Genomic DNA, 23,899 nt, shown 5'->3' with positions numbered 1-23,899 from the left:
GCATGGGGGGCCTGGTAACAGTCTTCCATTTCTAAAAGGGAGTTTATAGAGAAAATGGAGCTAGACTCTTCTCAGAGTTGCACGGTGAAAGAACAAGAGTGGAAGCAAGCTGTACTAAGTGAAATTCCTATCACATATGAGGAAAAAAAATCCACAGTGAGGTCAAATTGAAAATTGTGTAATGCCCGTCCTTGGCATGAGATACTCAGAACTCAGCTAAACACAGCCCTGAAAAAAAAATCATCTACCTTCAAAACAGTTCTGCTTTGAGCAGGATTCTGAACTAGATAACTTTCAAAAGTCCCTTCCAAACTGTGTTTTTCCATGAGTCTCTGATTCTAAGTATGTACCATGAAAACAGGCACACATGTCTAACAATCATTTGTCTTGTTTACTTGCAAAGCAGCTACTACGGTACAGCATGAATGTCAGTGCAGAGATGGAGCAGCGCTTCAGAGGCAAAGTCCTGCATGTGGCTCAATAAAAAAAGTGTTAGGCCTTGATAGATGCTATAACTCTACCAGTCTGTCATAATTATAACCTAATGTTAACTATGCAAAATGTCAGAAGTAACAGCAGAAGTCCTTAAAATTAACTAGGACAAGACTGAAGGAAAAAAAAACACCAACCCAAACTTCGCAGAACATGCAGGTTTTACAGGAAGAGAAATTTACAAGCAGGGAACAGCAAGAGATGGGTCCGATCCGTACAGGAAGGTGAGCTGGGAACCGAGGTGACTGCCTGTCCAGCAGTGCCTTCACTAACCAGGGCACAGCTCCACAACATCTGTGCAGCAGTGCTAGTAACAGGGTGCAAGGGCAGTCCCAGACATAGTGAGGATGTGAATCAGGTCCATGGTCCATCCAAGGACCATCAGGAGATCAAGTACAGAAACAGTACTGGAAACAAGGCTGTAGCAAAGGTCCAAGATCTGTCCAGGAGGCAGAACTAGACACATGGCTGGGCAAACACCCATCCACAGCACAGCTAGAGCCAGAACTGGATGTCCAATGTCCAGGCCTGACCTGAAATGGATGCCCCAGGAAGTGGTGGAGTGGAGGTTCTGGGTGAGGCTGGTCAGGGCCATTAAAGCCTATTAGTGCTCTCATAACCCTGACAAATTCACACTTTAAACGTACATCTTGTCTAAAGCTATGTGACCCCAGTCCGTAATTACCAAATCATGTTAAAAAAAAAATGCTTGGTGACTCTGAAGACCATTTTCCACAATGTAGCAGAAGGTAAAATATATTTCTTATCAACAGAAAAATAACAACAAAGTGTGATCCCATGAAATAACCTTTCCTACTGCTTCATAATAAATCAATCCATTATATTTATTTTTGACAGATTTCTAAATTCCTTGGTATCATGCCTTCTACATTAATAGTGGTATCTCACAGACCAGACCTATTCACTATAATATTGGAAAGTGACTGACATCTTGACTTTTTTTCACCATTCCAGCTTGTGCATTGTGATCACACTTCAAGAGAAATTGAAAATGCTATCTGGGCCAGAATCATTTCAGTGAACTACACATATGAAAAATTTGACCACCTGTCACAGATTTCTCAACTTATTCTAGAATAATTTCAACAATGTTAAATAAGCTTCCCCAGAAACTGGAAACATTCCATCAATTGCTATACTTAATACCAACAGATTAAACGCTGAACACCAGCTCTGGCACTGGTTGGAAATGCGACTCCTGCTGTATCCCCTACATGTCAAAAGAACATTTCACATAACTTAGCAGCATCATTCCTAGCAGTAGGAATTTCCTCCTGCCCTCCATATTATATATAGATTTTCATAATCATCTGGTACCTGAATCTGGTCTTCCAACATGCAAAGCACCTTCACTTTTTATTGACATCCCTGAAATTTGTGCATGCTATGAACTGCCACGAAGCAGCCCCAAACTCCTATCTTTAGGGATGGTTCCTAGATGTTACGAAATCAGTGATAGCATCCTACCAAGATGTTCTCAAAAATGAAAATTTGTTGGTTTGAATCTATGCAGAACTCTTGCCATGAAAATAAAGCAGTGCTTCCCACCGTGAGATAAAGTTGTCACCAGTAAGGGTGTGCATATGGGTAATGAGCTAAGAACTGCTTGAAGTCTCTGCTGGCATTTTAGTAACAGCTTTTGTATCATTTTCTTTTAGCAAAGATCACAAACTGAACCAAGTCTTCTATGTTTCAGCAAATAGGAAAACTAGTTTGTTGTTTCCTAGCTAGTTTAGAGCTCTACTCTACTGATTACCACTGTTGTTGTTACTGCCCCACAGAACTGTATGGCATACCACCATTTTTCATCTTGAAGGTAGGTAGAATACTACGGATCAGGGGAGGGGAGAAATCTGCGTTCACAATGGGCACCAGTGCTCCTGCTGAGTTTCTCAAGGTACCAGAGAGCACACTGGTTCTGGAGTCCCTGTTGCAACTGCCCAAGACCATTCATCAGCTGTCTGAAGTATCTTGCCTCTGTGTCAGGCAGGAAGGAGTGTGTTGATGGTAAGCCAGTGTGGAAGCATTGCCAACCCCACTACGGATCTCAGCAGTCAGCTGAAACTGCCAGAAGCAGTCAGCCAGAAGCCCTCCCTCCACTGGGAACATGGATGATGATGATGATGCTTTTCCTTCAGGGCTTCCAATACATAAATATGACATTCATTCACTAACAGAAAGTTCACAGCACTGCAATTAAAAGTTAGCTTTTAATTGTTAAGTTTCTCATCAATTGAAAACAACATCTTTTGTGTAAAATTTTTCACTCATGCCTCCTTTGGACCACTATTTTTTCTCAGTGCTAGCACATTATAATTCTGTGGTACTGGTATGCTGGAATCCTGATATCTATGTTTATTTGCAAGAGTGCTTGCAGTTTCCTAAGATCAAAACACAAAGAAAATGGCCAGTACCCAGTGAATGACTCACCCTCCACTCTGATCTCCTTTCAGCAAGTCCCTTTTCAAAAGGACACTAGCCCTTCTTCATGGAGATAGCTGCCTTTCCTGTAACCAGCCAATTTCCCCTGCAGCCAAAGGTTCGAGCTATCCAAGTTCCTTCCCTACAAAAGAAACACAGTTACCTCAACACCCATGTCATTCAGCCTTGTGAGTTTCTCTCCTGGTTCCTCAGCAATTACTCCATCAAATTTAAGTTTTTGCTAGTACTGTAAAAATCTCTGCTTATCCCTTGGAGAATTTTGTGCTCTTAGCATCAGAGGCTGTCTGGAAAGCACAAGTGAAGTCTGAAAAAATTAAGCAAATGCATTATTATTCCTACTAGTCTCACAGAATCACAAATATCACAAAAGACCTTATATTCCTCTATTCCACCATCATACACCAAAGCAGGATCACCTATACCTGGATTATTGCTGGTAGACATCTCTCTAACCTGTTCTTAAAGTTCTTCAAAGACAGAGATGTCACGACTTTCCACAGGCAGCTTTTCCATGCTTTTACTATTTGTACTGTTAGAAAACTTCCATGGTGTCTAACTCGAATTTTCTGATGTAATTTAAGCCCTTACATCTTGTTGCATACATATATCATAGACATAGAAAACAAATTATTCCTTTGATCTTTGCTGAAGTCCTTTACTTATTTGAAGTTTGACACTCCCTTCCCTGTCTTTTTCCCCTGATAATCCTTTCTTCTTTCATCTAAATAACCCTTGCTTGTTCAATCTTTCCTTGTAGGTCATGTTTCATGTTTTGCAGACCTCTGGTCCTTTTTTGTGGATCTCCTCCTGAATTTCTCCTTCTCTTCTTCCACAAACTGGAAGCTGCTGCTTCTCCAGAAGCCTCACTAATTCTTTGTAAAGACTAAGGATTATTTCCTATGCCTTGCAAGCTGTATTTCTCTTCATCTGGGCATCTTCATCTAAATGAGTTGTATTAAGTATGTAGGTATCATATGTGTGTATAAGAAAGTAGCAGAATAACAAGTTGCTTCAATTGGTTTTCTTTCATTAGCTCTTTCTTAGCCTCAGGTTTGTCTAGCATTCCGTCATTTGAATTATGAAAGAAAAACAGAAAGCGAAACCCTGGACAAATTCCAGCAAAGATGAGACAAATTGTAGCATTCACTATTAATACAATCATCAGAGGCTATTCTAGAGCCAGTGCTGAGAAGATGGAGACAGAGAGGTCTGATTAACAAAGACACATGCATAACTGGGATTTTTGGCTAGAAAACATATGGAACTTGAGTTTTAAAGGTGACTGTTCTCTTTTGGCTACATAAGAACTACATGCAGGCAATTCTGCTGGGAAAGTACTAAATCATAGAATCACAGAATAGTTTGGGTTGGAAGGGACCTTCCAAGATCATCTAGTTCCAGCCCCCTGCCATGGGCAGGGACACCTTCCACTAGACCAGGTTGCTCAGAGCCCCATCCAACCTGGCCTTGAACACTTCCAGGGATGGGGCAGCCACAGCTTCTCTGGGCAACTTGCTCCAGTGTCTCAACATCCTCAACACAAAAAAAATTCTTCCTTATGTCCAACCTAAATCAACCTTCTCTCAGCTTAAAACCTTTGTCCCTTGGCCTGTCACTACAGCTCCCTGTAAGTATTGAAACGCCACAATAAGGTTTTTCCAGCCTTACTGAGGGTGTTCCCACCCTCTGATCAATTTTGTGGCTCTCCTCTGGACCCAGTCTAACAGGTCCATATCTTTCTCATACTGGGGGCTCCAGAGCTGAACACAGTACTCCAGATGGGGTCTCAGGAGTGTGGAGTAGTGGGGAAGAATCATGTGCCTCGACCTGCTAACCACAATCACTACAGCTCCAAATGAAATTTAATGGAACCCACACCTGGCTTAGGCCTTTTATTCCAGTTCATAACAAAGGGAGTTACCTGAACACATCATTCCCGTGTGGTTAGAAAAATAAGCCTTTAGGATCTGGTAGACCAAAAGAAATATTGCTAATGGGACTAAATAACCAACAGCAATGCTAGAAATTTTGGCAACAGTCGAATACAATTTACAAAATGAATGCTACAACAAGACATGTCCTCTATTATTTTTGCCAACTTTTTGATTAAAAAAGTGAGTCATACTTCATGTAAATGTGTTTCCTAATTTTATTGACTCACTGGATTTAGTGAGTAGGAAAAGAAACCCCTTATCTGAAAAGTTCATGGACTTTCACAGTCTGGTTTAAGGCCCATGGGCTAGACCTGTTAAAGGAGATTGGAACCTAAATATTTGATAGCAGGTTCTGGAAATAGGAACCCACATTTTAAATGTATAATCTCTATGCAGAGAGCTAAATGTTTATAAGGGGTATTTAAAAGTAAATATAATTGCCTATAGCCCTTCAGTAGGACTCCATCAGGGTAGATCTTTATGAGAGTCTCCCTTTTTCTGGAGCTAAATCCTTGACTGAGGGCCACATGGATGTAGTACCAGGGATCCACAGCTCAGTACCATCTCCTAAGCATAAGCATAATTATGTCAGTGCAGATGCTTCTCTTGCTGTCCCACAGGTAGCACAAAATCAGGCTGCCTGGCCAGGGTATGTCTGTGATCACGGTCCGAGCCCAGCTTCTCTCCAGCCCTTACATTCATTATCACTCAGACAAGAATGGGATCTTGGTCAGGTCTTCTGCCCTGGATTTGCCCAGTTACAAGTACTAGGCAGGAGTCACTATTTTCCTTCAAAACAAGGCCAAAGCAGGAAGCGCCCAGAAAGCAGGAAACCTGAATTCAGTTCCTTCCTGGTGGAGTGCTTTAGGAATGAGGCTGCACTGCCTGCTATTCCCTGTTGAAGTTGTGCCAATATTCAGGAAAGAGGATACCAATGAAATCACAGAATAAAAGACAGCAGGAACATAGCTCACATACATTTACATACATGAGCTGGCAGAAATGTAAGCAGGAAGATACACAATGAACGCTATACATAATGTAGCATTTCTAGCAAGGTATGCAGCCTAGTGATTGAAATACTTAGATCTAAAAACCTTCTCAGAATCCAACTTCGAAGACAGTAAGCAGAGTTCACTCAGTGATATTCCTGCCCGTAGTGGAGAACCAGCACCAGCAGGAAGGACTTAAACCCAGAACTCACCTTCCTTTATCCCATGCTTTATCCCACCACTGACATGACTATGTGGCTAAGAAAGCCATTTCCAGTTCTGGGGAGCAAGCTACTCTCCATGGACAAAAATTTTAAAAATACATATTTTCACTAAATTTCACCCAGAAGCATTAACCTAATGCATCTCCAGCCTATGTTTCTCAACATAAACCACCCCAAAAGTTAAGAGATTCCCATATCACATTGACTCTTCATCAAAGATGAAAGGCATGAAGGACATGTCTTTTTGTATGCTGGAATCAACAGAGTTATTGTGACTTATATAGCTACATGGTATCTTTCTGCTCTTCTGTGGACCCTGCAGCTAACTGTCATCCACAAATGTTACTCCACCCATCAAGTCATTAATGAAAACATTCAAAATACCAAACCTAAAACAGAATTTGTGGAACTTTAACTTAGGCTTAAAGCTGAGCATTGGGGAAAATCCTATATTCTGCTATGTACGAAAAATGAACTGCTTTTTGTCACAGAGCACTAAGGTGGCTTTGAAAGAAACCATTGCACGCCCTTCACAGAGAGATCTCATTCACTGATCAACTAATGTGGCTTTTTTTCCTGGGATATTGAAGTTTCATGATCATTTGATGATATTGTATCTGTCTCACTGTGAAAATATCAGTACTGAATACACTTTTTTAGAGTAATGAGAAGACAGTCAGTTTCTCTTAAAGTATTATATTCATAACAGGAATGCAAAACATGTTCTGAGATATATCTATCTGCCCCTGCATATTTTCAAGGAAAAACATATTGGGTTAAAATAACAGCATATCCATTGCAATGTTATTTTCCATTTTAATTTTGATTTCCTGTTATAAAATTATTATATTTTTTTAATTTTTCTGATGGAAAAATAAATTATAAGCTAATGTGGAATCATCAGAACTTAGTTACAACTGAAGTAACTGGCTAGAATACTGAAATTGTGACATAAGAGTGCAGGCTAGAGGAATAAAAACTGGTTGGAGGAAAGGATATTTATTCTGAAGGAATTGGATTAACACTCAAGAATTAAGAATTTTGAACTTGTTTCTGTTACTAACTTGATGTAGTTTTCAGCTACATCACTTAATCTTTTCTAGTTACATTTCATCAGTGAAACCAGAATAACAGTATTTCCTTACTTTATAGGAGTATTAATAAGGATATGCAGGTTGGTGAAAAAGGCTATTACGGTACTGAGTGATGTAGAAAATTCTTCAAGTAATTAAAAGAGAATTTGCAGTTATTTTCTTCCTTTCAACTAATGTTTAATAGGCTCAGTTGTCAGCAACAGAATATTTATCAACAAGTGAGATAACAACCTAGCAATGAGAGACTTAGAGAAACAGTTTAAATTCCACATTCTGTCTCTGCATTTGTATACTCAATACTTCATAGTAGCTTGGTCAAGAAAAAGTAACTGATACGAACAAAGAAGTTGCTTTTGTGAAGTTCTTTTCTGCTTCTGCATTTCCTCTTCTGAACACTGAATCTGTAGAAGCACAGACCTGACATAGAATTTATTTGCTTGAGGTAACTCAACAGCTGGCAGGCAGTTAAGGTGTATTTTGCTACCTACAGTGCCTGTGCTGCTGCATTTGAGTCAAGTGTAACTGAGCTCCACTTGTCAAAGGCTGCAACAGAACAAGCTGCAGTGCAGGAAGCAGACACAGAAAGCCACCAACAGGAAGCTGAAAAATGCAACCCCATAACCCCATTGCTAAGGGATACTCCTCACCTGGAACTCAGTGACGCCCTTTGGGAAGACAAAATACAGAGAAGTGAAGGTAAAGTTTAAAGATGGTGTGAAGATGCCTTTATCTTTAGCTAGGTCTGAACTACTCTGTAATGAATGCAGTTCTTCACATGCATCAGAGCACCCAAAAGATGCTGAAACTAATAATTCCTTATTTCACAGCTTTCAGTAGACAAGATGCCATGTAGCTGTATATATTGTGAGAATGTGCTTTTTGTTCCAGAAATGTCCTCTTCCCTTCACCTCTGCTCTAATGTGACTGCCAGCATTTGTAGAAGGTTCTGCATTGAACATTACTTGCTTTTGCCTCTTTTCCTTTGACTTGTGAAAAAGGCAGAAGGTATTGACCAGAACGGGGGTTTCACAGTTCCTGAGTTTTATACAGGTGCATTCAGACAGAGCCCTTCTCCTGGACATATGATTTCAGAAAGTAAATGGGTGATGTTTAATGGCTTAATGGGTAATGGTGAAAAGTTTGGTTGATAACCTGCTTCACAACTCTATAAAATCTCCACGTGGTATGAATTTACCTCTCATTTTCATCTACGACTGCCACATAAAAAACCCAAACCAAAACAGCAAAATATGAGAACTGTCACTAATAATGCAGGACTTGCACTATCCTGTGTTCAGTTGTCTCAGAACCATGTAAAATAAATGAAGGTCTCAACCTCCTCATAGATACGCTAACAGAAACAAAAATCTTTATTAATTTGAGACTTCTTTTAAAAGTCAAGAGAAAACCCCAGAGTTTATACAAGGACATGGAATCCAGACTATGACAGTAGACACTGTAAAATTTAAGATTGTTAATTGCTATAGTCCATAGTCAATGTTATTTCTGTTATCCTACCTTTTTCTACACTTTTCTCTAAGGTACCAGCTGACACACTTTCACTGTGACTTCTACAAATCAAACTCACTACAGACAGCTCCTGAACCATCTCTTATTCTAAGAAATACTGCTTGTTTTCTGCTTTCCTCATCTCTATTCATAATGGTAGGTCTTTAACAAACAGGTGAGTCTTGCAGTCTGCTCCAAAGGAAATCGCACTGTGGTTGTGCCTAATCTCTTTTGGGTTCTTTGAATCAAATCACAAGGAAATTTAGAAAAATGCTCTGAAAATACTCCACTACATGCTGACAGTTACAGTTAGCATTAGTTCAGCAGTGCAAACAGCATGAAGAAAACAACATGTTCCCACATTTTTGTGACATATCTGAGGCTGCAAGCACAAGGGAGTAAAGCTTCTTTTAAAGGAGATTTAGGATTTTTACTTAATGGAACAGCTTGGATGCCTGAATATGAAACTATAGGTTGAACATCAGAGCAATCCCATTTATCAGACTGTATGATAAGAATCTTGAAATAATCAAGTTACTTTAGTGCTGAGACTCTCACAGAAAAGAGTGCTAGTCACAGCAAATGTTGCCTAGAGTAAGAAAAACAGTACCAACAGAGTAACATTATCTGTTTCCACACCATGTGGGTAACATCATTGAGCTCCCTCTTGTACGTCTACTTTAGTACAATGTTTAATTACATACAGCATACAGGTCTTCCCAAGCTGTGCTGAGGATCATATCAAGGCAGAATACCGAAGGAGGCTCTTACCTGTAGCAGCCTAATTTCCTGAGGGAATAAGAAGGTCTCCAGTGAACGAGGCAGGGTACTTCTTGCACAGAGAAGCTGATCTCAAGCTTAAGGCAACTGAATCTTTTGATTATCCTTTTTGCTTCAGGCCTCCCAGCAACTGTTTTCTGTCTTTGTTTCTTCCACAGAGTTCCTGTGTGATGCCAGGCTCCCTCTCAGCTAAGTATTTTACAGATTATCACTGTGTTCCTATTTTCTGTCTTTCTTAAGAGCTGGAGGCCTGACAAAAGTGCTAAATGCCCCTTTGTCCCATTCCAAGCCAACCAATTTGAAAGATCTGCCTCAAAGGCATGAGAACTTTATACCTTTTCAGAAAAAAAGGCTGTCAGTATGTTCTACCTTGGGAAGAGAACTGTGTTGCTCTTTTAAAGTTTACTACTTTTCTTAGTAAAAAATTCCTTTCCTTTCATTGAAAATTTCCAAACAAGTATCAGGAGCAGCCTATGTCTGTATTAGTAATTCAAACACTCCAGAGAGAGGTCTCTAGCACTGAGCAGCTAAGTATGCCGCTAAATTTGTTCACATCCCAAAACAGAATGGCCACAGCCTGACTATCTCCCCGGCTCATGCTGACCAAACTATGCCTAGGTATCATTTGGAAGACTGCTGGTTTGCATAGGCAAAAACCTGCCAGAACCCAGAGTAACAATTAACAGTATAGGCAGTCAAGTGCCCTGGCTGTATTTAGCCTTATGATAGAAACATAGTCTCCAGGTTTCAGCTTGGGTGGGTACAAGTTGCAAGACCACAAACAACTGAGAATAGCATCCAATCATGGAAGCATGATATATCTGTAATAACAGGCAGTGATGCAAGCACTGATCATCCTACCTTAAGTTACTTCTTTGGTGGCCTTTTTCAAACAGCATTTTCATACTCTCTTCATAAAGTTGCCATACGAGTTTTATAACTTTCAATTGAAGCACTCTAGGATCAGGTAATTAATTTTTTCATGATTCATTATTTCATTTTTCATTATTCTATTTCATTCAGGTTTTAAAAAAAACGAAACATATGTATTTATGTAAGTATGCCTTCCTGTGACAATACCATCTGAAATGCTGTGGATGATTTATATTGATTCTGCATTTATAGTTCAATATCAGTAAAATTAGAAGGATTTATTCCATGAAATTATAGTAAAGCTATATTTGTATTAAGTACTTGATTAAATCTCTTTCTGAAACATTTTGCTTTTAGACATGGTAATAACAGGATAGCAGATTTAACATTGTTTAAGCATTGTAATTCCCATGTTGCTGTTCTTAATACACAAACTATACTGACCTACCATAATAAAAATACCATACACGAACAGCACTTTTCTCTGTGAAGGATGCCTAAACATTTTACAAACTATCTGCCATTCCCCACTACAGATATAAAGGTTTTCTGGAATTGCCTCTGGTATTTGATTAATGATGACAGCTCAGTCAGCGTCAGGAAATAATATCATACTACTCAAAACGGGCAACAATTTACACATCCAGGATAAAGTTATCTGTATCAGACTCCAAGGTAGCCTCCTGAACTAGTATTTCAGCATCAGAAAAGGGCATGGATTATTTCACAAATAGAATTATTCAGGACGACACTTTTTATAGCCATTCCTCTTCATTGGCACAATATCCTTTCTCTCATTTTGGGGGTCTCATTCATTGCTAATTCCTGGGCTATATTACCGCTTCTGAGTTGGATAGTACTCACACCTAAAACCTGAATAAATGGCCACTGGAGCTGCACTGTTGTCTGATTCATCTGAATGAGAGCAGGATCAGACTCGCAGAATCACCAGCAGTATCTACAATGCTTTGGTTTCTTCTCTATGTGCTGAATGGATGTAAAAAAATTGCTTGCAGGGAGTTGCTAATAACACAGCAGCTTAATAAAGCTTAATGAAAGCAGCTTTAAAGCAGAATACCTATGCTAGATCAAGCCATGTGATGGTGGCCCACAGAAGTTTAAGTAACTAAACCAAGGACAATCAGTGAGATAACAGCTAAATGAAGAAGAAAGTACCACATTGTATATATGATAAATGCAAACAGTGATAGCTTTAAAGAGGCTAGTTATGCATGTGGCTAAATACAAATAATTAATTAAGGAAAAACAGTTTTACATAACTATCTGTTGCAAAAGTAGACTTGGGATACAGCATTTAATTTTAATGAAAAATCTGGGACTATATGATTTTTTTAAAATCACAATCAATTAAAAGTTATTTTCTGAGGACATCAAGCTAATGAGCTATGGTGTTTGTATGTAAACAAGCTCATGCAGATTTCCTTGCTATGTTTTTGCATGAGCTCAGGTCTGCAAATCAAGTGAAAACCTACTAACAATACAGAAAACTCATCTTTGTTTCCAGATGACAGAACATGGCAGGACTTTTGTCTGAGACACCAGATACAACAACTAACAGTGTCATTTCAGAGCTCACTGAATCTGGATGACATCTTGCTAAATTCCTTTTATGCTTAATGCTTACTTGTGAGTGAGGCTGTGTGCAACAGGTTGTATTGTTTCTCTCCTCGGGTCCCTTTAGTGCATTTCGTACTCAGGTATGCAAATGTCCTCCATTATCTGTAAGGCTTCAAGCCTGACTCTTCAAGGCCTTGCACCTTTACAGCAATAAATCACTTAATGGCTCAGAGAAAATAACAGATGATACCACACTCTTGGAGACTTTTCTGTGCTATGCCAGACGCTGAAACCTCTCCAAGCCCATATGTGCCATCTAATCTTGACTAGGAACTGTGGATTAATTGGAGATTACCATTATGTCCCATACACGTTGGGAGTTTGCCTTCTCATCCAGAACTGCCAAGAAGCTTATCATGTTCAGATGGAGACAGAAGACCAAGTTATTCAGTAAAACAAGAGACATTTTCTAAAATGAAAATCGTCACCTCACCCAGGTAAGTGAATTTGATTGCTCAGGGAACCTCCCCCATGACAATTCTGGCCTGTTTCCTCCTCACACACCACTGTAGCACTATGAAGTGATGATACACCTGATTTACTTCAATAAGTGACCTAAAGAAGTGTACCTTTTGATGCCAAATTTACCTGGTTTAGAAACTGTCGACCAAGGTGATCCAACTGATCTTAACTGAAAGGAAAGTAACTGAAGCAAAAGGAGTTTCACAGGCAGTCCAGCTGAGAATAACTCCATAGGCAATCCTCCCAAGCAATTACAGTGCTAGTACAGAGCACAAGGGAAATTGTTCAGTTTCAACTATACATTGGAAGTAGATGCTTCTTAGCACTTCTTATCCTGCAAGAAGCAATAGGAGCACAGCTGAAGAGCAGACGTTGTTTTGTCCAGACCCACACAGACCTGTCTTCTCAACGGCAAACCTCTATTCTGAACCAGTTGAATCTGTCCACAGACACAGCCCTTTGAGGAATACCAGCAAAACTTCCACAACACAAATGGTCTTTATCTCCTACCTCCTCAGTTTGGAGTTTAACCTCCAAGATCGGTTTCATGATGCACTGCAGTATATTTGGTTCCACGATATATCTAATTAGGCAAGTTGACATTAAGACAGTGTTTTAATCTTCTTGTGCCTTAACATACTTCAACAGTTCAAGCATGAGGTGTTTGGTTTTACTTCTATTTTACTTTCAAATCATCATATTGTAAGCTTTAGTGATACTGCCAAAATATTTTCCTTGCTTCACCATAAATATTACAGTCCAAGTCCTTAGGTCCCAACACACAGCCTTGGGAAGCCAGTTATATCCTGCAAGGTTTGGGAACTGGAATATGCTTTGCAAGTTTTAGAGCAACAATAAAATACCTCATACTGCTATGCAACTAAAGGCTTCAGATGAGGCAGGTACATTAGTTGGTATACGCTAAAATCCCACTGACTTCTGAGAGATTTGCATGTGGTGTGTTTAGTTGAATCATTGTCCTTTGAGATGTGCTAGCCTAAGAGTTAGTATACCACCTCCACCAAATAAGACGGTAGCTCATGTAGACGTGTGTTCAACAGATCTGCTCTTGTTCAACCCAACAATCTCCTTCTATACAGACACAGAAATGCTTGTCTAACATAGCTTTGCAGGGCCCAGGAAAGTCTCGCTGCTATTCCCAGACATCCTAGATTCTTTTCCTTCCCCTTGTGAGAGGATCATTTGAATTTTACCTTGCATCTTCTGCTCTTGCTGGCTGTATCAGGAGAGTGCAGAATCTGTCTCATATGCAGACACATTACTCATCAGACAGGGACAATAAAACTGTTCATATCTGAAAGAGGACAGAAAATAAGCAGATATTATCATTCAGAACCAAATGGAGATATATCCTGAAATACTAAGAACACATTAGGATTATTTTTTCTCTCTCTGTGCACTGTTGCCACTGTTGCTTACAGTATCTTACAAATACTTCCTAAGGATGTAAAAGAAATGCATTGTCAGGAAGCAGACATGACTGCAAAGCTATTTTTACAGGCTTTGGAAACTAAATTTTGAATAATAATAATAATAATAGGATTTTTTTTAGACAAAAGCAAATCCAAGGACAGTCCTGGGAAGGTAGGGTTGACACATCACGTGTTTTGCTCGATTTAGACTGAATGTTTTGAATGTGAATAAATGCTTATAAGAGTTAAGAATGATTATTGCTGCACATTGATAAAGAAGTTCCTTCCTTCTCAACAGTACTAATAGCATCTGCAGTGCTGAGACTCATAAAGCATTACTGTTGGCTTTTAGGATGATTCATAGGCCTATTTTAACAGAGAGGTATCTTAGCATAGCACTGGGAGTCAGCAGTTCCTCCCTTCTGATCTGGGCTCTGATACAAAATTTTTTTTTATAGCCTTGAGCAGTTCACTTAATCTTTCTGCCTTATACTCCACATCTGTGAAATATGAAGTTACCATATTCACCTAACAGTAAAGAAAGGTCATTGTTTCTCTCCTCCAAAAATATTTCCCTTAGGACATACCTCACCTCAAAGTCACATGAGAACATGAGAAAGTTATCCTGTGGATTTTGAACCTTTGAGACTGGGTTAAAAGTTTGCCTGTGTCTGATGCTACAGAATTTCTCTCCACAGAAATACCTACTGGCAAGCTTAGAAACTGAATCCTGGATACACACAACATCTGACCATAGCACAGACCTCAATATAGATAATGTGAATGCTTAGTGAGTTTCTGCTGGAAGGTGGAATGAAGAGTCCACTTAAAAGACAATATAGATGCATCTCTTGCAGTTGGGAAGGTGGCTTCAGTGCTTATGTTCCAAACCTCTACTCTACTGTATGATTTTACACAAAAAAAACCCAAGTAATTCTCACTCTGCCCCGAAAAAAGATATCTTTATATGCTTTATTGTGAAGCTATGAGCACTGTTATGGCCTTAGTCCTGCAGAAAACTCTGCAGCATGCTAATCCAGTCAATGCCCACTTTATTTTACAGGAAACTCACCCACAGCCCAAAAGAATATTCTACAAAAGAAATGAGATTATTTTTTTTCCCCAAAATGGTAGCAATAATAAAAGGATATATTTGTGAATAGTCTAGGAATTTTATTCCACATTCTGTTAACCCTTAAATAGTTCATTCTTCTATTCTTTAAAGGTGCAGTGTTCCTATTTACTGTAGAAATTTTATTATGGTATCACAGAACTAACGATTTATCAGCACTCATGGGATGTTGAGTTATGGGATGCTCCATAGAAAACACCATCGGGAAACTGGCAAGTTCAAATGGAAGTGTACTGGGTCTGGCTGGGATGAAGATATTTATTCTAAAGTTCACCACAATGAGAAAGATATATTCAGAAAAATTATCCTAAACCAACGAGCAGTGAGGATTAGGGAAGTTTCCCTGAGCAGCTGGGAAATCCTATACAGATATGTCCATGTTATCTCCCCAACATGGTAACTCAAGCACATGAGGAAAGAAAAAGGAACTGGTAGCATCAGAAATTCACATCCTTCTGTTCCCCTGCACTGGCTAATGACACCAACAACACCAAAAGTTTTAGACCATTGTGAAAGAAGTGTAGCTGCGATCTCTCCTCCCAAAAGAATGCTACAATTTCACCTCTCTGCAGTCTTTCAGTCTCTTTCTTTTTTTTTCTTTTCTTTTTTTTTTTTTTTTTAAAATTAAATGACCCATACAGCATAGTGTCTCTACTACTTTGTTGCAGAGCTGGAAATTAAAATTTGGTTCGTAAATTCTGCAATGTAATTGATCACAAAACAAAACTGCCCTCAAGCTCTATGCATACACTGATTTGTTTAGGAAGTTGAGGAGCAAAGGAGTGGAGCCTTTAACGTTCAGACCCTCTATAATCATCCAGTCAGTAAAAGCTACATTTAGTCTTTGCTTAGATTGAGGAGCCTCTAATAAATATTCTTTCATGGGAGGGCAGATTCTAACTCAGAGTAATTTTAAGCTTTTCTAATAGATTTAGATCAGTTTCTCTAGGTTCTGTATCTTGATAGCAGAAATATATGGTACTTTAAACATGCATTGTTTTTTTTCTAATTTCAGGCAAAATCTACTCTAAAAATAATCTGTGTGATTCTCCTTCATTCAATTCCTTGTGTAATGTTTATTTTTACTGGTTGAGAATCCACTATTTCTAATGTATACTGTTGCCATCTAGTGTCGAAAAAACGGTGTATTTAAAGTTCTATTTTCCATTTTTATGAGGTTAAGCACATATTTGTATGTCTTACTGATCTTTAAATTAGTGTGATGCTCTTCTGTATCTATTCTTTCACCTTACTGACAATTTATGATAAAGGCCACCCAGCTTCTACCATATCTACTGCATAATTTACCTGAAGTCAGCCAGTGGGAATCAGTGCATTGGTTTCAATACTGCTGGGCCACCTAGACATGGTACAGCAGTTGGGAACTATGGCGAGAACTGAAATTGTTCCCCAAAAGCTGCGAGGAATATGGGATGTCCTGTGGGAAAACAATGTATTTACCTTTTAGGCTCCCTTTCCAGTCATTGAGAAGACACAGGCACTCTCACAGAACAATTCCTCTCATCCTGAAATAGAAATATAAAACAGGTCAAATTACTGATGTGCCTTAAAATTGCATATTTCTCCCCACCCCTGAGTATATATCCAGCATCAGGTAGCAAGCTCAGGTGGAGATATCTAAACTAGAGATTGCTAAATTCAGATGAGATTAATTCTACCTTAACTCACTCTTATGAGGTCTGGAAAGAATTTACTAACTGTCCAAATTTGGACTTGAGCCTGTCATTTAAATAGCCCTGTCCTGAATATTCCTCATGAGTGATAATGAGATTTTCAAGTTATGTGCTCACTGGAGGCATCTAGTATCCTCTAAATCTTTTCTAATCATTTCAAGAGAGGTCTACAGAACACTGGAGGAAGAAGGACAATTTGATTATATAATTGATTAAAGTGAAGATACAGCAAAGCTGCCAAGCTGCCAAGACAAGCCCTTTAGACCTGGAACCCCAAAGCACAATACAACCCAATAATTCATCATAATGGCAAGTAACTGGAGAACAGGGATCCAGTTGTGTCATTTCCTGTAATATTTAGAAAGACAGCAGAAAGGATTTTGGTTTGGGTTTTTTTTTAAGCCAACAGTTTTCATAGAATTGAATCTACGTTAAAAGAGAAATTTTGGCTCACCCTAGTCCACTGGAGTCTTGCCACTGGTTTCAGTGAGATCAGGGCTGCATTCTCAGTGTTACTGCTGCCTACTTTATCAAGCAGCTAAAACTTATGAAGTACAGTGATACATGAAGGAGCATATGAGGTGAAAGCTTAAGCCAAAAGAGAGAATGTCTTGGAAAGAGTAAGATTCAGGAAAAGTGCAACTTATTCCTCTCTTTTTTGTCAAGAGTTCCTGCCTGACTATTAAATGTACACTCCCTGGGCTCATAATTCCTGTGACTCTCCCCACATGTTTTTAAATTCCTGTTAACACAGTTAGCTCTGCTTCCATATGGCACAGCAGTGGCACTTAGTTGCTGTGATTAACTCTAAGCATTGGCTGAGAAGGTAAATGAAAAGGCATGCTTTCTGCTGAAGCAATTTGTCAGTGAAGTACTGCAAGCCATATGTTTCTCTACCTTCTTCCAAATATTTGTGCTGATGTTGCTAGAAGGTGATTTCATCCGCAGAAAAGGAGATGCATGATAGATTGTGCTGTGATAGATTAGTGAACGTATACAGCACTTGCCTAATGCATTTTCAGCCTCTGAAATCTGCTTTACAGCCACTGAACTGCTGCTGTCACTAGAATTCATCAGACTATTCCTACCAACGCCAGGACTACCAGTTTGTGGGGCCCGTTACATTCTTGCAGTGTTGGAAGCCGTAAAGTTTTTGCTACCGTCTGTCTCCTGATGGACTTTATGCTCAAAGCATGTACATACTACATGAAATTGTAAAAAATAAAAAATTCATCATTGGCTGGTACTGCATTAAATAAAATGGATGGTCTCAAGTAAGGGTAAATAATTTCAAATTGGTTTTAATTCAGTAACTTCTCTGACACAAAAATAAAATAAACTCTCCAGACTGGCACAGACTCACTTGAAAAATCCCATCTTATTTCTTTAACCTGCTGCCTTTCTTTCTACTGTGCTTATATCAGCTAGGATACAATAAAAGGTGAGGATAAGGATGCACAGGTCTTAGGTAGGAGGATAAAAACCATACAGGGCACTCTGTCACCTGTCTTATTCCTTCATCTTCACCCACAGTAAAGTTTTGCCAACTTCTGGATTTGTGTTACAAGCAAACGTGCAGGCAGTTCAACTCCCTTAGCACAGAAGAAGGCTGCTAGACTGGAACATTCCAAGTACAAGGCTTTGAAAAAGGTCCCAGGAAAATCATGCCACATTGCTAGCCATGTTGACTAATCTAGGCGTAATCATGGGTGGAAATTGCCTTCAGCATCCTCATGGGAAAAGCACTGGACTCTTTTTGTGTGTGTTTTTGAACACAAAAACAGTGTTGCCAGCGCTAATTCACTTTCTATGATCCCATGAAAAGTACTGAGCTGGATGTTCTAGAAGTGCAGCTGCTGCAAGAGCTGTGGGATGTGATTGAGGCTGCATTGAGAAAGAGCTATTTAAAAGTACATAGCCCAAATCTCACACCCATATCGACAAGCATTGGGCTCCATAACCTGGGGGCTCTACTGATCCTGAGTGCAGATTATTTTGGCAAATAGCTTTTCCAGTGTGACAGAGCCATAATGTTCCAGAATAACAGTCTGTATTCAAGAGATTATGCACCTCCTACTTCTTACACAATGCAGCATCTTGGGGCCAGTCTTCACCTTGCCAGATACTGACTGAAGTTATTGAGTCCAGTTGATCTCACAGATGTAATCTCTGCAGCATCACTTTATTCCAGTTGCTGTCATGGGATTAACACTCCCAAAAAAAGGTAGTTTTCCTAACAAGCATGGAAGTGACTACTAAAGGAATAAGTATCCAAAATGGTAGTTATATCCAGACAAAAATTCATCTCTCACTATAGGAACTCAGTCCAGTTTTAAGGGTTGAAAAACCCTTCTTCCCCTGACCCTCTCACCCCTACTATTCCCAGTAAGTTTTGTACAGATCCCAAATCTGGAGCTGAAAAATCTAGTATCTATGTTATAAATTACTTCCCTCAATTTTTTTTATTTAATTAAATGAATAAAATATAACCATGCTATAAAATAGAGACATAAAAATAGTACATGGCATGCATTTATGGTTTAGAACTGTCAGCAAATTTAATCAGGAAACTATCTCCTTAATACAAATGAATACAGGAAAGCGATTAATTGTTTTTAATTCAGCAACAACAAATTGTAATATCTTTCAGACAGGTAAATCAGAATGATGTGCTAACTCTCATGATCAATAGGTAACTGCTGCATCCTCCCAAAGTTGAAGAATTAATATAAAGGTAGAGGTTAACAGCAACAATTAATTATTAGTACAATCATAAATACGTGCTCTTAAGCATATTGATTTGAATGTGATTAAGATCCCACAGAACAGAACTCTATGCAGTGCAATCCTGCTGCCATTACCTAGGCAAAATTCTTTTCAGTTTCAGTAGTTTTCACAACTGGTGACATCACAGAACTGTGTGGGCCATCTTTAAACAAGATAGCTGTATCTTTAAACAAACTGGCTACATATTTAGTGTACTTTATAGAGTGCTCCTAATTGTACTTCATCCCAAAGACCTACTGCTAGTGATTAAGAGTGACTGCTAACCTCCCCCATTATATGAATTCTCAGTTTTGGGAAGGTGAAACAACTACATGTAGACCATTAGAGACAGAACATCTTTCTGATATACATACTGCCCTCACATGCAGCCTGAATTCTGGTTGTTTTCTATGAAGGATCTTTATGAGTTCTGCTTCAGGTTGCCTTTTTGCAAGAGCAGCTGGAACATCCAGTGCCTGCATATTGCCAGATTCACACAGCTGGTGATGCACTCTGTGGGATGTTTTAAGCATTTTACACAGCCAAAGTTCCCTTTTGGGGGATACTAGGGGCATACACCAGAGAGATCCGAGATGCCTGTTACATTACGTCAGATGTAAAAGAATGCCATTTTGCCCTAAAAATCATATTCCGGATGTTTAATATGATAGTGTAGATGCAGTCATTTGGTACCATTTTTTTTCCCTCAAAGGGCCCACAGCATGATCTACATGCTAAACACTGTACCTTCAAAAGAACAGAGAATGACCACAGTCAGGGAAGACAATACTGGTCCAGGGCAGATTTTTTCATAGGTCAGAACTGGGAAGAACAAAAACCTCCACAGAACCCAGAAACACCCTGAAAGGACATAGGCCAGCAGCCCATAGACATCTGCTCTGTGTGTGCAAGTCCTTTGTTTTTTGACTGAGGAGCAGTGTGGAACACACACTGTCTGAAACCTAGAAAGTCAGGTAGGAAAAAAGAAATGGAAAGAAAGGGAAGAAAAAAATGAGAATCGAGGAAATGTGGTTCATGTTCCATTCTCAGAGTTTTAAAGACATTTGTTTGGATACAGACAGGCAATCATTGGTGCAGTAAGGGTTACGTTCATATAACTAGGGTGCTTGCCAGAGAAAAAAAATTAATTCTTGCCTCTAGATATTGGGAAAAGTGTACACCTATCTATGCAATGTCAGCCTAAATAGCATTCCCAATGCTATCAGCAAGATTATTCACACTGTTTATTGGTATTTGCTAGCATAAATTTCCAACTTGAAAGGCACATTGCTCACTTCCTGCTGTTTCTCTAGTATAATATGGGTGTTAATAAGTCTGTTTTCTCTTAATAGGTTTTTAAAATGATTTAATTCTTTGCATATTGCTTGTGTTCAAATAATGAATGAATGAAATCTACATGTCTTCCAGCCCTATGTGCTTCTGAAAATGACTGTGTTTGGTCTAATTATAATCTTTCTTTTTCTATCAAAATATGCCAGGAAAGTTTGCTATGCACAAGGCCTTTAACTGTTCCCTAAACATTCCTATCCATTTCCATAGATTTTATATTTCAAATGTCTATAAAATCATAATCAAAGATTCTAATAAACATGTGAAGAATGGTACACTTAGAATTAATAGTTCTAAACCTTACTGAGAGCTAGATAAATGGACCGCCAAGGAGCCCTGTTCCCTGTAGTAGAATAGTCCCAAGAGCTATGCAGAAATCTGTGACTGAATGAAATGCTGCTTTTGTTTATTCCTTCTTACAAGGCAAAAAAAAAAAAAAAGAAAACAATAAAACCACCAAGAAAACAAACCTGAATTTTGCACAGATCTAGACAGGCACTGAATTTAACTATGAAATTTAGAATTATAGTTGCATATATGCAATTGCTTTTCTTCTGTATAAACAACCTTGATTCATTTCCTGTGAAATAAAGGTCAAAATCTTCCTTGACTCCCTTGGGGCTTGGGTGGCACTTAAGGAAGGCTGTCATACCAAGCCTTCATATTAAGGTGTTCATATTAATACAGCAAGCAAAGAAAAATAACCAAATGAAGGAAGTTCAACCCATAACAATTTCCTGGACAAACTCACAATAACAATAAAAACCTAGTATTTTAGATTTTTTGGTAGGAAATGTGAGTTTAGGGATTGTAATTACATGGTGAGCAATACTATGAATAAGGATCATAAAAGTATACTGTGCTCCTATCTCACAAAAAACCATGACTTTTTAAGACTTCTTCTGTTTAGTGCTTCCAAAGGGAACTCTTTACAACCACAAATCTCATAGGATTACTAATCATGAGGACTAGTAATGATGAGGTACAGAATTACTGATCATGTACTAATCTCTGATGGACTATTGAGTAGTTAAATTAGCTGTAAATATACAATATAGAGTGCATATATGATAGAGCAATCTCTATAATAGTCAGCCTTCAGGGTTTGTTTTCATGATTAGAATCACTTATCTTTGCATCTTTCCAAGAAAGGACAAAATTAGTCTGAACCCCATCACTCTAATACCTTACCAACTAAAGGCTTTGTCAGCTTGCTTGCTGTTTCGTCTCTGGGTCATCTTGATAATCCTTTGGTACTACCCTCCTTCAGCAGCACTGCAAATTATTAAAAACAAGCAGCATTGTGTTATTTATCACTACAATTTATTTCTCAAAAAAAGGCTAACAGACAGACTTATAAGTGCACAAAGACTAGATAAAACCACTAACTTCCAGCTGCTATGAGGAGGTGGTGCATTTTAAACATGACAGTTACTCCCTCTGGCCAAAGCCACGAACAGCCTGAGCTCAAGAATGAACAACAGTTTTGAAGAGAAAGTCATCATAACTCAGAACCTCCTGAGAAAGGACAGAGTGAAAATGCAAGGTTTCAAAGACATTACAGGACACCTGAAAGGGATGAAAGCATGAACTGTATCTATCCATCTGTCACTATTAATGGCAGCCATAACACATCTCAAAGTAGCCATTAAAACCCAATCTAATACACAAATGTCTATGATGACTCAATGCCCCAAAGCTGCTAAAACATCACTTCCTGTTAAAAATTCACATTTTGTTCTTATTTTAAATCTTAGAATATGGTAATATACATAACTCATGGTACTAACTACATTAGTAAAAAAAAAAAAGCATCAGGGCAAAGCCTGCATCCCATAGCAGCAGACATACATACCAGCAAAATTTACAATGCTCCAGTGTTGATTATGTGAATATCCCAAACCCCTAATTATGCTACCCACCTCTACAGAAATTATTGTTTTGATTTCAGCACCTCCCCTTCTTCCTTGTGCCTCTACCTCATTTGTATTGACAAATTTCAAGAACATAAGACATGGAAATGGGAAACTTCCAAAATGTCAAGAAATTAAGCCATTCAATTCAACATGCCAGATAAAAATTTCCTGTAAGACTGGAAGATTTTCCAGTTCTGAAAAATCACACAGGTACAGTATCAAAGTAGTTGAAGTAAGAAATTGGTCAGCTTGTTTTAGAAATTACTCTAGAGTCTGCTATGTTAATGGAAAGATACACTGACTTTAATGGTCTTCAATCAGGTTTTGTATTGTGTAAGACTTTTTCTCTTTCTTTATAATGCATCTGCAGTTCAGTTTGGAAAGCAAACCCGAAATAGGACCCTTCGGAAGCCAGAACCACATTCCTTTGACACCACTGAGCTAAAGTGCAGTAACTGAGTGTATGTGTAAACCAAGAACAAAATTATTTTTACCTTGAATTGCTCTATAATTAGGATTCTGCATCTCATGCAGATGAAACAGATTAAAATGTGTTTGTTGTCTTCCATTAAAATTCTTGATAAATCAGAAAGTCTGGTTCTGTTCTTACACTACCATAAACAAGACAACATAAATTGACTAACACAGCTATTATTTAAGGGTGCTTCACCTGTATAAGCAAAAGCTAAATTCAGTATTTTTTTTCTTCAAAATGCTTTCTTTTTTATTTCCTGAATGGGCAGGTTTATCCAACTAATGTTAGTTATATCAGATACAGCTTCTGCTGTTGAGGTACAGTTACTGATATCACTAGTAACTGAGTTTGGTTTTATGGAATTCCAGTAAACAGCGGTTATATCACAGGCATAGCTAGACAGGACAGACACTATGAACAGACATTTTAATTATGAGTATATACAAAAGAAGGTCCGTAGGGAATTTTATTCTGTTTTTCAGACCATTTCTCCAAGGTAATTTTTAATTCTTAGCATACCTTTCCATATTCTTAGAGATCCTGCCAGTTTCCTACCATCTACTAATTTATCATGTATACACCCTATTCCACATTCCAGCTCACTAAAGAGATCATTAGTTCCAGATTTTTCTACCAGAAGTTAAATTTACAAATTATAATTTATTTTGTCTA

Source organism: Falco cherrug, chromosome 6, assembly GCF_023634085.1.
Source record: "Falco cherrug isolate bFalChe1 chromosome 6, bFalChe1.pri, whole genome shotgun sequence".
Lineage (NCBI taxonomy): Eukaryota > Metazoa > Chordata > Aves > Falconiformes > Falconidae > Falco > Falco cherrug.
Note: the sequence above shows the minus strand (reverse complement) of the source record.